This window comes from Anarhichas minor, unplaced genomic scaffold (assembly GCF_050575085.1).
Source record: "Anarhichas minor isolate MPS153535 unplaced genomic scaffold, ASM5057508v1 ptg000058l, whole genome shotgun sequence".
Taxonomy (NCBI): Eukaryota; Metazoa; Chordata; class Actinopteri; order Perciformes; family Anarhichadidae; genus Anarhichas; species Anarhichas minor.
The window spans coordinates 3,411,710-3,424,042 of record NW_027466504.1 but is presented as its reverse complement, the minus strand read 5'-3'; the positions used below and the strand labels follow the sequence as shown (position 1 = coordinate 3,424,042).

The window sequence follows — 12,333 nt, the reverse complement described above, 5'->3', positions numbered from 1 at the left end:
TTCAAGTGTAAAAATATTGTACATGCAGTTATATAAATGTAAAAATATATGTAAGCACATTTCTGTTATTATAACATAAATCCTTTTAATTTAGGGTTAGGAAACCCACAATACTCTATCAAAGATCAAACTATTTAAGAAAATAGCAAAGACAAATATCATCAAACACAAGTTATTACATTAACTTTGTTCAAAGCTATTTTTGTCACCTCTCTGCATCACTCATATCCCTTCCCGTCATCGTCCCGTGCATGGCAGCTACATCCAAGAGCTCCTCACTGACAGTCAAGTCTGCCTTCACGCCTCTTATAAACATGGATAGATGCGCTGTATCCGTGTTGTCTGTGCTTTCATCAACAGCTAATGAAAAAGACAAGTAACTGCTCTTCTCTTAGCTAGCTGTGTTGTTAGATTGCCTGCTAGTTCCTGAACTCGGTCTGCGATGGTGTTTCTTCACAAACTGACATTTTTAAAAATCTGTATCTGGTCGGAGCACACCTGCTCACCTCTAGCATGCACTGCTTCAATGCACCCTGTGAAAAACACTTTGCTGCGTATCTCATCATTTCGACTTTCTATGTCATAATTTCGACCATGGGGATATTTTTACTACCAAGTTTTTTTTTGTTTGTTTTTTGTTTGTTTTTTGTGGGCCACATACAATTACGTGGCGGGCCGGATTCGGCAAAAAGACAGGACTTTCACCAAGGAGACCAGTATCCGTGTCCTGTGTGAAACCAAAAGTTATTTACGTTTCTGCTTACATGGGCGGTTTAACATGGCGTACTCCGGGAAGAAGACCTGCTCCCTATATGAAGGGCTAATTCTAAGCTAACAAACACACAAATATTCTTAGTTTCAGGTGATTAAAAGGCTAATGAAAACATAGTCTATCTTATTCCATTTCTGCAAATACATCCTCCTAAATCCTACACACTCTTCCTTTAAGAGAAACATTGGTTTAGATACTCGATTCGCAACACTTCACTAGTTCTTTTGGGGCCACGGTACAATAAAAAAATGAAATACTTACTGCTCCTTTACATGCCGCATGCTGTCAGAGGTTGCACTCATTATGTCAGTCCGGTGTCAGGTCATGAATCCTTTCCTGATCCATCAATCTTTGTAAAAAATCTCCCCCTGGCATGCTGTCACACCTGTCAATCACTTGTCAAACTGCCTTGTCAGTCACCTGTCTTCACATTACAAACGCTGTTTCATCCATAGGACGTGTGTGTGTGTGTGTGAGAGTGTAAGTGTGTGTGTGTGTGTTTGAGTGTAAGTGCGTCAATGACTGCAGATACAGTATGTACTCTGAATAGCAGCTATCAAACAAATTACCTTAGCTTGTCGTTCATTCTCACAGCTAAGGAGTGAGTTTCTAAATGAAATAGCTATTTAGGTTTGATAAACAAAGATCTTTAAGTGGCAGTTTGTTAAATCAGACATTAGCTCAATAAAAAAATTCTACATTTAAAAAAAATAGTAGTAATTCTCAAGTTTTCTTTTAGCTAGTCAGCCTACACGTCTAAATTTAAGCTAAAGCTAACTGGTGGTTTGCAGGTAAGCTGACCCACTAAGAGCAATAATGCCATCTTTGTGGATGAATGGAATAGACGTTATTCTCTACTATATGTTTACCTTTTACCTACTAGCCCTATTTTTAGCCCTCTGCTCGAAAATTGCATACTCTTACTCTCTTGAGTAAACTACCCAAACTACAAGGTCTATTTTAATAATTTTGATGGTCTATACAGGTAACACTTGTGAGATGTGTAAATATTGTGTAAATATTGTGTATATGTTACTGGTTAATACTTAGGTTCCAGGTTCGCCTGAAAAAAAAGCAATCATTTTTTTGGAATTATTGCAGAGTGAAGCCTACAAATACTCCTGTGTCATAGCACAACAGGGTTGTGGTCTCTCTAAGCTCATTTTACTTAGATTGAGTGAAGCAGGCCAGCATAATAGGAGGTCAGAGAAATGAGCATTCAGCTTGAAATTCTGTACTCACTCATGCTCTATTCTAATTTTATATACTATATAACTATATATTTCACTTTTTTTATCACTCATATTATTCAATACATCCAAATACAGATGTTAGGAATCATTTTGAGATTCCTAGCATCATCAGAGCCTGTCTCTGGCTCTCAGCCATAGAATTTTCTCAGTCCCTGTGTGTGTATGGCGCTGTATCTCAGCCTATCATCGGTCGATTTCAGTGAATAAGCCCTCCTTCGACGCGTCAGAGTCTCAGGAAGGTGTTGATTGACATAAGTTTCAGCCAATAAAGTTGCAAGAAGTGCGGCCTGCGTAAAATTCCATTGGCCGAAAGTCTGACCGCTGGCCCGAGGTGGGTTGACCCCCCTTCCACAGGAAACAGCTCGGCATAAACAGGATGCGCTTCGCGGCCATGACGGTGACTCTGAACCGGAGCATTTTCGATGTTTTTGTACTAATATTTCATAAAACCTGAGCAAAAACCATGGATTTTTTCCGGTGAAGACCAGTGGCATTGGACCGTTGTACGGTCACAGCGTTGCGGTGCGTCCACGGAGAGAAGAACCGACGGTATGTACGCTTTCTCTGCGTGATGCTAATGCTAAACGATGTCCGGATTAGCCGGCTAGCTGCTAGCTTCGTGTTGAAAATATTGATTTGAGGCAGACATAACGCCGATTTCTGCCCAGGATTTCATGATTTTATGCCACGTTTTCTATATGCTTATACTAGTAGTCTATAGTTGTGTTTGGAGTGTGTAAAAAGTGACTTATATGATAGTGTTGCCCATACGTTGCTGTTTAATCCGGAAAAAAAACTGGACAGATCCACAATACTGGCGAACAATAAGGCTATTTTCCGAACAATATTTTCATGGGTGCTGAAACCGAGAGCCCCCCAAATGGGGGGCGCTCGTAGCCAGAAGGTTTTAAGGATGATTGATTCATTGATTGTTTCATTGATGATTGATTCATTGATTGATTCATTGATTGTGACGTCACCCATTGCTTTCTGGACTGCCGTTATGAAGCCTTGAGTTCGGAGATTTCTGGAATGTATAGATGCCATACATGGCTCTGGTAGCAGCAGCGACCAGTCAATCACAGTCAGCCCGCCCTAAAGCATACCCTCTTTGACTCTAAATGGGACCATCATTTACTGAATGAACATCATACTGTATTGAAGAAGACTTGAAACTAATGATTGAGACCATAAACTCATGTTTACAATGTTTATTACTGAGGTAATAAATCAAGTGAGAAGTAGAGTCAACTTCCTTCGATACAATCAGACTTCTTTTTGCAACGAGAGGAGTCGCCCCCTGCTGGCCAGTAGAGAGAATGCAAGTTTTAAGACACTTCCGCGTTGGCTTCACTTTTGAAGAACTGGAGGTTGCCGCCTGGTGGGACGAGCATGGTGCAGCATCGGTGATGCTTGGTGCTCAAACGTAGTCAAAGTTGACGATGTTTCCCTGATGTCAAATGTATTATGTTAAGATGCAGGTCATATTATCTGCCCAGCAGAATTCCCCAGTGCTGTTGTTTACATTCCTCCTGATGTAAATTAAACATATTTTTATTTTTCTTGTGTAAAGGGCTGCATTTCATTGTGCAACCCTGTTGTGCAACAACAATAAATATAGAATACAATTTCGCAAAAGCAGCAAAAGAATGTGTAACATATAAAACGTGTAATTAATAGAACAAATGTGGCAACAAGCTATCACTAAGACGAGTATTTTTTAAAGGGCAAGCATGTAACGTTTTGGGTAATCTACAAGCAGATTGCTGAAGATATTTGCTCACTGTATAAATGCAAATAATGAGAAAAAATTTATTGGATTGAAAGGCTCCATGGAGTTAAAGGAACCAGTAGAGTCTCTGTGGCTTTGTCACAGAGAGCAACACCTTTAACTTTACATCTTATATCACTGATTCAGTGGTAATACAGAGTAGTTTTGACTTAAATATTGAGTTTGTTCCGCAGTTTGCGAACTTATACTTCGCTTTAAGCTTTGAAAAAGCTATTGTTTATGTCAGCCATTTTTTCCGTTTCTGCCTCTAGAGCAGCTCTGACAAATGTTTATACAGCTAAAACTCCAATCTGCTCGGCATTACCTGGGCACTTTGTCAAACTGTGATAGCAGCCCCCCCACACACGCACACATTTTAAGGTAATCCAGTCTATTATTCCATCACCACTTCGATGCATACACCAGCTCCCTGCATGCGATTAACAGCATCGCCAGTGAAGTCAACCTGGGTGAATGTGTTTTTCAGCACTAATACTATTTGACACAGACTTGAGTCAGCTGCCTGTCATCGGTATGAGGTTGGATTCGGAGATGCTTGATTTGACCCCGAAGGCTTGGCCTGGCATGTGACATCATGTCAAACGGGCCACGCAGTGTGGTGACACGCGGCATGCGAGTGGCAGAGTGCCGCTAGACCAGTCTTTCCCAAACACTGGGTCGGGGCCATAGACTGTATATGCGAAGTGAAAGTAGTCGTAGTGACGTTGGTTTGTGGACTGCCGTTATGAAGCCTCGAGTTCGGTAATTTCGTCGTCGTTATTTTATTCTAAAAGGACCATCATTTCGTAAATGAACATCATGCTGTATTGAAGAAGACTTGAAACTAGAGACTCATTTATAAAGTATCTAACAATGTTTTTTTAATACGTATACTTCTTTAAAATAGTTGGTTTACTCAAGATGATTTATTCAAGATTATATGAATGTGATGAATATGAACCAGGGATTACGAGTGTAATGGTTTATTTACAGGGAAAACACAAGGGGAAAACAGTCAAGGAACAGCGGGGAAATCCAAGGAGGGCGAGGGTGGAATCCAGGCAGGACGAGGCAGGGCAGGCAGACTGGGGAACCGGGAGGATGAACCAAACTGCAGGAACAGGAAGGACAGGGTCAATGCAATGAAAAAATACTTGGGAAAAAACTACCACGTAAGTTGAAACAACGATCTGGCGAAAAGTGGATAAAGAACCGGGGTAGATATACTGTTGCGTGATGAGTTGATGGAAGGCAGCGGGGTTGACTGGGCAGGTGAGGTGAATTGTAATCAGGAAGCCGGGAGGAGACCAGGGGTACAAAACTCTCTCATTTGTCATTTCCTCGCTCCTCACTTGAACCGGAAGTTGTTCTGCGCCGCCATATTGACGGCCGTCCCAAAACTCTTATTTAGCTCGGATGAGCGAGGATCGATCTCTGAGGAGTCATGAGTGAGGACGCACGAGGGGTACTTCTCAAGTCTCTTTTCCGTGTGTGTCTCTTCTCAAGTGTCGTTTCCTCGCTCCTCGATCCTCGCTTGAACCGGAAGTTGTTTCTGCGCCGCCATATTGACGGCCGTCCCAAAGCTCTAATGTAGCTCAGAGGAGTGAGGATGGAGGATGGAGGAGGGAGGAGGGACCTCGGAGGAGCCATGAGCGAGGAACCACGAGAACAGACTTCCAGGAAGTCTTTTAACGGCCGACACGCCCCCTCATTGTTCATCAGTTATGTGATTGGACGCTGCAGCCGATCGGACTGACTGACTGGAGTTTCATACCAGAGTGAAGACAGATCACAGAATAAACTCAAGCTTTATATTTGATTAGGTTTCTGATTCACCATCTGGTTTAAATAAATATTCATTGTAGACTGAACAACAAAAGGACCACAAACAACTTTCTTCATTTGTTAGAAAGATTTGTGTTTTCATGATCTGATGTTTCCCTCAATAACTTTTATTATGAATACAATTAAAGTCAGAGAGAGCTGGAGAGACTAAACACTTTTTACATAATTCCTGAGTGTTTGACGAGTTTTATCATTTAAGAGAAACAATCATATTCTGGGTTATTTAATAATGACGCCACAGTCACAATTTCAAAATGTACAGATGCAAATAATTCATAAATAAGACGATCGCATCCCGCCGGTAGAAATGGATCCTGCGCTTATAAACAGAACACAGGACACAGTTTGTTAACAGACTGCAGAGAGAAACACCTCTAGTGGTGATTACTGTGTGTCTTTATTAGTTATTAGTATTATTAGTTACTGTTATTAAGTACAGTGATCATGTGAACAGACACAAACTTATCAAAAGTCTCTCCAGCTGTTAAAGCCGACTGACAGCTGATCCAGCTGTGATCAGACCCGCCGTCATCAGAAACAAACTTCATGTGACGCTTCAGAGGAAAGGACGTCTCATGTCTCTTAAAACATATTTCCTCGTTTCCTCTCTCCTGGCATGGTTTCTCTCCATGCATCCCTGGTGGGAGGGACTAAGACGCAAGGAGGGGATGCAATTGCGAGACTTGGGATGTACCCCAGGTCGGAGCCACACACACACACACACACACACACACACACACACACACACACACACACACACACACACACACACACACACACACACACAGAGGATAAGCAGGAGGCATGGCCTGGCCGTGACATACAGTGCATCCGGAAAGTATTCACAGTGCTTCACTTTTTCCACATTTTGTTATGTTACAGCCTTATTCCAAAATGGATTAAATTCATTATTTTCCTCAACATTCTATACACAACAACCCATAATGACAAAGTGAAAACTGTTTTTTGCAAATCTATTAAAAATAAAGAACGAAAACATAACATGTACATAAGTATTCACAGCCTTTGCCATGACACTCAAAATGTAGCTCAGGTGCATCCTGTTTCCACTGATCATCCTTGAGATGTTTCTACAACTTGATTGGAGTCCACTTGTGCTAAATTCAGTTGATTGGACATGATTTAGAAAGGCACACACCTGTCTATATAAGGTACCACAGTTGACAGTGCATATCAGAGCATAAACCAAGCCATGAAGTCCAAGGAATTATCTGTAGACCTCCGAGACAGAATTGTATCGAGGCACAGATCTGGCGAAGGGTACAGAAAAATTTCTGCAGCATTGAAAGTCCCAATGAGCACAGTGGCCTCCATCATCCGGAAATGGAAGAAGTTTGGAACCACCAGGACTCTTCCTAGAGTTGGCCGCCCAGCCAGACTGAGCAATCGGGGGAGAATGGCCTTTGTCAGGGAGGTGACCAGGAACCCGATGGTCACTCTGACAGAGCTCCAGTGTTGTTCTATGAAGAGAGGAGAACCTTCCAGAAGGACAACCATCTCTGCAGCACTCCACAAATCAGGCCTGTTTGGTAGAGTGGCCAGACGGAAGCCACTCCTCAGTAAAAAGCACATGACAGCCCGCCTGGAGTTTGCAAAAAGGCACCTGAAGGACTCTCAGACCATGAGAAACAAAATCCTCTGGTCTGATGAAACAAAGATTGAACTCTTTGGCCTGAATGCCAAGCGTCATGTCTGGAGGAAACCAGGCACTGCTCATCACCTGGGCAATACCATCCCTACAGTGAAGCATGGTGGTGGCAGCATCATGCTGTGGGGATGTTTTTCAGCAGGAGGAACTGGGAGACTAGTCAGGATTGAGGGAAAGATGAATGCAGCAATGTACAGAGACATCCTCGATGAAAACATGCTCCAGAGCGCTCTGGACCTCAGACTGGGGCGACGGTTCATCTTCCAACAGGACAACGACCCGAAGCACACAGCCAAGATAACAAAGGAGTGGCTTCGGGACAACTCTGTGAATGTCCTTGAGTGGCCCAGCCAGAGCCCTGACTTGAACCCGATTGAACATCTCTGGAGAGATCTGAAAATGGCTGTGCACCGACGCTCCCCATCCAACCTGATGGAACTTGAGAGGTTCTGCAAAGAAGAATGGGAGAAACTGCCCAGAAATAGGTGTGCCAAGCTTGTGGAATCATACCCAAGAAGACTTGAGGCTGTAATTGCTGCCAAAGGTGCTTCAGCAAAGTATTGAGCAAAGGCTGTGAATACTTATGTACATGTTATGTTTTCGTTCTTTATTTTTAATAGATTTGCAAAAATTTGCAAAAAACAGTTTTCACTTTGTCATTATGGGTTGTTGTGTGTAGAATGTTGAGGAAAATAATGAATTTAATCCATTTTGGAATAAGGCTGTAACATAACAAAATGTGGTAAAAGTGAAGCGCTGTGAATACTTTCCGGATGCACTGTATGCACTCATTTGCTATTCTGTAGATTTAAAGGTAAGGCCTGTTGTGAATTGAGTGAAGATGGTTTGTAATTTTTTAAAAGTGCATGGGTCCCCAGAAAAAAGAGTTTGGGACACACTGATCCGGAGAACGGAGAGTGGGACTATACAGCCTCACAGCCACCTCTTACATTTACATATTGCAGTTTGTCATATTTGTTGTACAACAACAAATAAAAACGTACAGCTAAACTATGACTACACATAGGACCATGTCGTGTATTATTTGGATTACATTGACAGCACAGTACCAATACTGTAGGATGACAGAAGAGATGGAGAGAGAATAAGTCAATCCCAAGAGCTGGGATTGAAAAAAAACAATGACAGAGAAGAGGTGTGTGTGTGTGTGTGTGTGTGTGTGTGTGTGTGTGTGTGTGTGTGTGTGTGTGTGTGTGTGTGTGTGTGTGTGTGTGTGTGTGTGTGTGTGTGTGTGTGTGTGTGTGTGTGTGTGTGTGTGTGTGTGTGTGTGTGTGTGTGTGTGTGTGTGTGTGTGTGTGTGTGTGTGTGTGTGTGTGTGTGTGTGTGACCAAAATGAATGAAGAGAGAAAAGGGGGATAAAGATTGATGTTTACTGGTGGAGAAACATCCTGCAGTGTTTGGAGTCAGACCAGTCGAAGAAATGCCACAACCAACTAGCTAGAGCACACCGGCCCCCGATGTGCACATAAATCACGGACAGAAATGCAATTATATGATAATGCACAGTACAATTCAATTCGGGGGGGGGGGGGGGAAATCAAATCTGCTTTAAAAATGGCAACCTGACCACAACGCATTTGTCAACACCGTTGCATTAGCATAGAAATAAGTTTCTGTCCAGCACTTCTAAATGCATTTTGCACCGGGATGAAAAGACACTCAAGAGGCGCCGCTTGACATTTGGTGGCATTGGTAGTAAAAAAAAATGCAGAGTTACAATGGATTTAACTAAATTCTTAGCTTCCAATGCTGACAGAATTCAAAAATCACTTTTCAATTTCTTATATATTTGGGTGCTAATAACAGATGCTGATATATAAATTGATGTCTTTACTTTTGACACTCGAACCATTGGCTTTCACCATCTTGGTTTTTTGCGACCAGTGAACAGAAGTGACCATATTTGGGCTGCGGATGAGTGACGTAGAGACGCCATATATGGTTCTAGTAGCAGCACAGTAAGCCTGCCTGTTAAGCATCCCCTGCTTTATGGTCTATTTGACCCTAAATGGACCATAATTTACTAAATGAACATCATGCTGTATTGAAGAAGACTTGAAACTAGAGATTAAGACCATAAACTCATGTTTACAATGTTTACTGAGGGAATAAATCAAGTGAAAAGTATAAGGGTCATTTTCTTATAGACTTCTATACAATCTGACATCTCCTTGGAACCAGAGGAGTCACCTCTTGCTAGCCATTAGAGAGAATGCAAGTGAAGGGCACTTCCACATTGGCTTCACTTTTCAGAATGGGAGGTTGCCGCCTGCTTAATTACAAGATGGAATTTTGTGTAATCTTGAATCCTGCTGCCGTGTAAGGCAAGTTTTAAACTGGGTTTTATTTCAAAGCTCTAACCATCTTTTCATTCAGTCCAAAGCAAGCAAAGGCAGCAAGTTAGTTCACACATATAAAAAAGTGGCACACCACCAAAGCAATCAATGCCTGTAGAGGTGTACATTTTACCAAATTGTAATTGCTGACGGGTCTCAGCCATAGAATTTTCTCAGAGCACGAATGAACAAGAAGCAGCAGGCTCAAACGCTTCAGCAATAACATGAATAACATCTTACTCTCTGTAGGCGCTGATTGCTTTGGTGGTGTGCCACAATTTCTATCAGTTAAGAGGAAATCTAATTCAGGATATGTGTGTTTTACAATGACTTAGGCAATAATAGAAACCCCTGCATGTCATGATTAATGGAACTGTCATGAAACAAATCCTACATCTGTGATGCTTGCCGAGTTGCAATTAAGTTCAGCTTTTGTTGATACTGTCAGAGAGGCGACGCCTTTCATTATGGCGCTGTTCTATTGGACTGTGTTTTATTGAATTACAGTCCAATAACTACAACCATAATGATGGCCACTGACTTTAATCAGTTCCTCTCCGACACAATGTCGAGAACACACAAGTATCACGGAGGTAGAACATAGATCAGGACCGGTTTATTAGGATTATAGGTTAGAAGAGATTTTTTTGTAAACTGTTGGGTGAATTCACAAAAAGGATTAAGCATACATTTTCTGCAGAATTGGCCCCTTTTAGATGTAAATGAGCCTCATTGCAAAAGTAGTCCAGTTTGCAAAGATCTTAGTATAGATAATAGCCACACCAGTGACAGTGATATATATATATATATTATTATTATTATTATATATATATATATTATTATATATATATATATTATTATATATATATATATTATTATATATATATATATTATTATTATATATATATATATTATTATATATATATATTATTATTATATATATATATATATATATATATATATATATATATATATATATATATATATATATATATATATATATATATATATATATATATTTATATATATTTATATATATATATATATATATTTATATATATTTATATATATATATATATATATATATATATTTATATATATATATATATATATATATATATTTATATATATATATATATATTAATATATATATATTATTATATATTAATATATATATTAATATATATATATATTATATATATATATATATATATATATAATAATATATATATATATATTATAGAAACACTCTGAAGGTGTGAGTACTGACAGAGCAGCCCAGTATCATGGCAGATCGTAAAATGGCAATCTATTGGTTTTGTGTACATGGACACAAATTGTCTAGGTTTGTTTTCGTGTCACTCAGGATGAAAAAAATGCCAATGGAAGTTTAATTAGGATCCTTTTTCGTAGTGAAACACAAATTAAATGCATGTGGTGTATGGATACAACAAACACAAGACTTTCAACCATGAAACCGATGTTCTACGTCGCGTTGTGGCTTTATGGTTGTGGATTTGTTGCCTAAACATTCGTGACAGTTTTCCTAAACCTAACAATGTGGTTTTGATGCCTAAACCTAACTATACGTAGTTATTTTAAGCGCAACCATGATGTTTTCTCCAAAACTAACTGGTTAGTTAGCCGAAAACTAACTTTGTTTTTAACATAAGGTCGTCCCAAAAAGGTTAGAGCGACAATTCCTGTCCCCTGTACAACAAACCAGTAGATCGCAATGCGTGACTATTTCACGAACTGCCTTGAGAGTGTGTTGAACAGACTGGGATGTATACATCCCAAATGCGGTTTCTCTCTGTTACCTTTCAATTCCTTGCTGGAGGTTTTGAGGAATGCCTCTGCCCCTCGTCCATCAGGACCTGTAGCTCGAAAACAAAAATGTCTTACTGTTACTGTGCCTACTGTGTTCTGTGTTGAGACGAGTCAGATAGCAGCTACATGAGGGCTTATACATACAGGCCAATACATACTACTTTTCATTTGTTGTTAGATGGAGCACATATTCACATTCATGTGGCAGCCATTTGGTTTTAGTCGTTGCCAGGTATGTAAATGACACCGCTATTTATTGTGATCCTCTTTTAATGTGTGGTATATTTTCAGGCCTTGCACGATACAGCGAAGACCCCAAGTGTAGTTGTATTAGATGAAAACCAGATGTGCAGGAGACCAGGGGCAGAAGGGTGGATGTGCAGAATGAGGGGGGCCACATACATTCTCTCATTGTTCCGCCCTGTATGTTGCATGACATGTACCCTATATAAAGATGAAGCGAGCGCCCTAGAAGGGGGGACTTTCGGATTCGACTTGAGACCTCCGGACGATCTAGACGTCCGTAATGGCATGTGTTGCTTGTTTGTAATAAACTTGATTATACCAGCAAGAACAGTGTCCACGGAGCATCCTTCATCATCACTTCAGCAGACCTGTCGCATGTAAGATACTACAAAGATGGCGTCACGAACGGAACGGCAGTGACCTGGCAGCTTTCCGACGACTTCACATACGGTGAGCTCTCTCGATTGAATGCTGGTCATTAATTGAGGCTGTTATGTGGAATTGTTGGGTGAAGTTGCTTGGACACACCGTAAATTAAGAACCTTCTTGTTATGGACATGTCCTGTTGATTTGATGTTTAAAGTGAGGCT

The 12,333-nt window shown here is 40.5% G+C and overlaps 1 long non-coding RNA gene across 1 annotated transcript in view; it reads left to right on the top strand.

Moving 5' to 3' along the window:
• The first annotated feature begins 2,524 nt into the window (after nt 1-2,524).
• LOC142932981 (uncharacterized) overlaps nt 2,525-12,333 on the top strand; it is a 285,143-nt gene continuing 275,334 nt past the window's right edge. The window contains exon 1 of the long non-coding RNA XR_012947544.1: nt 2,525-2,574. This is a non-coding gene — a long non-coding RNA (uncharacterized LOC142932981). The remainder of the gene's footprint in view (nt 2,575-12,333) is intronic.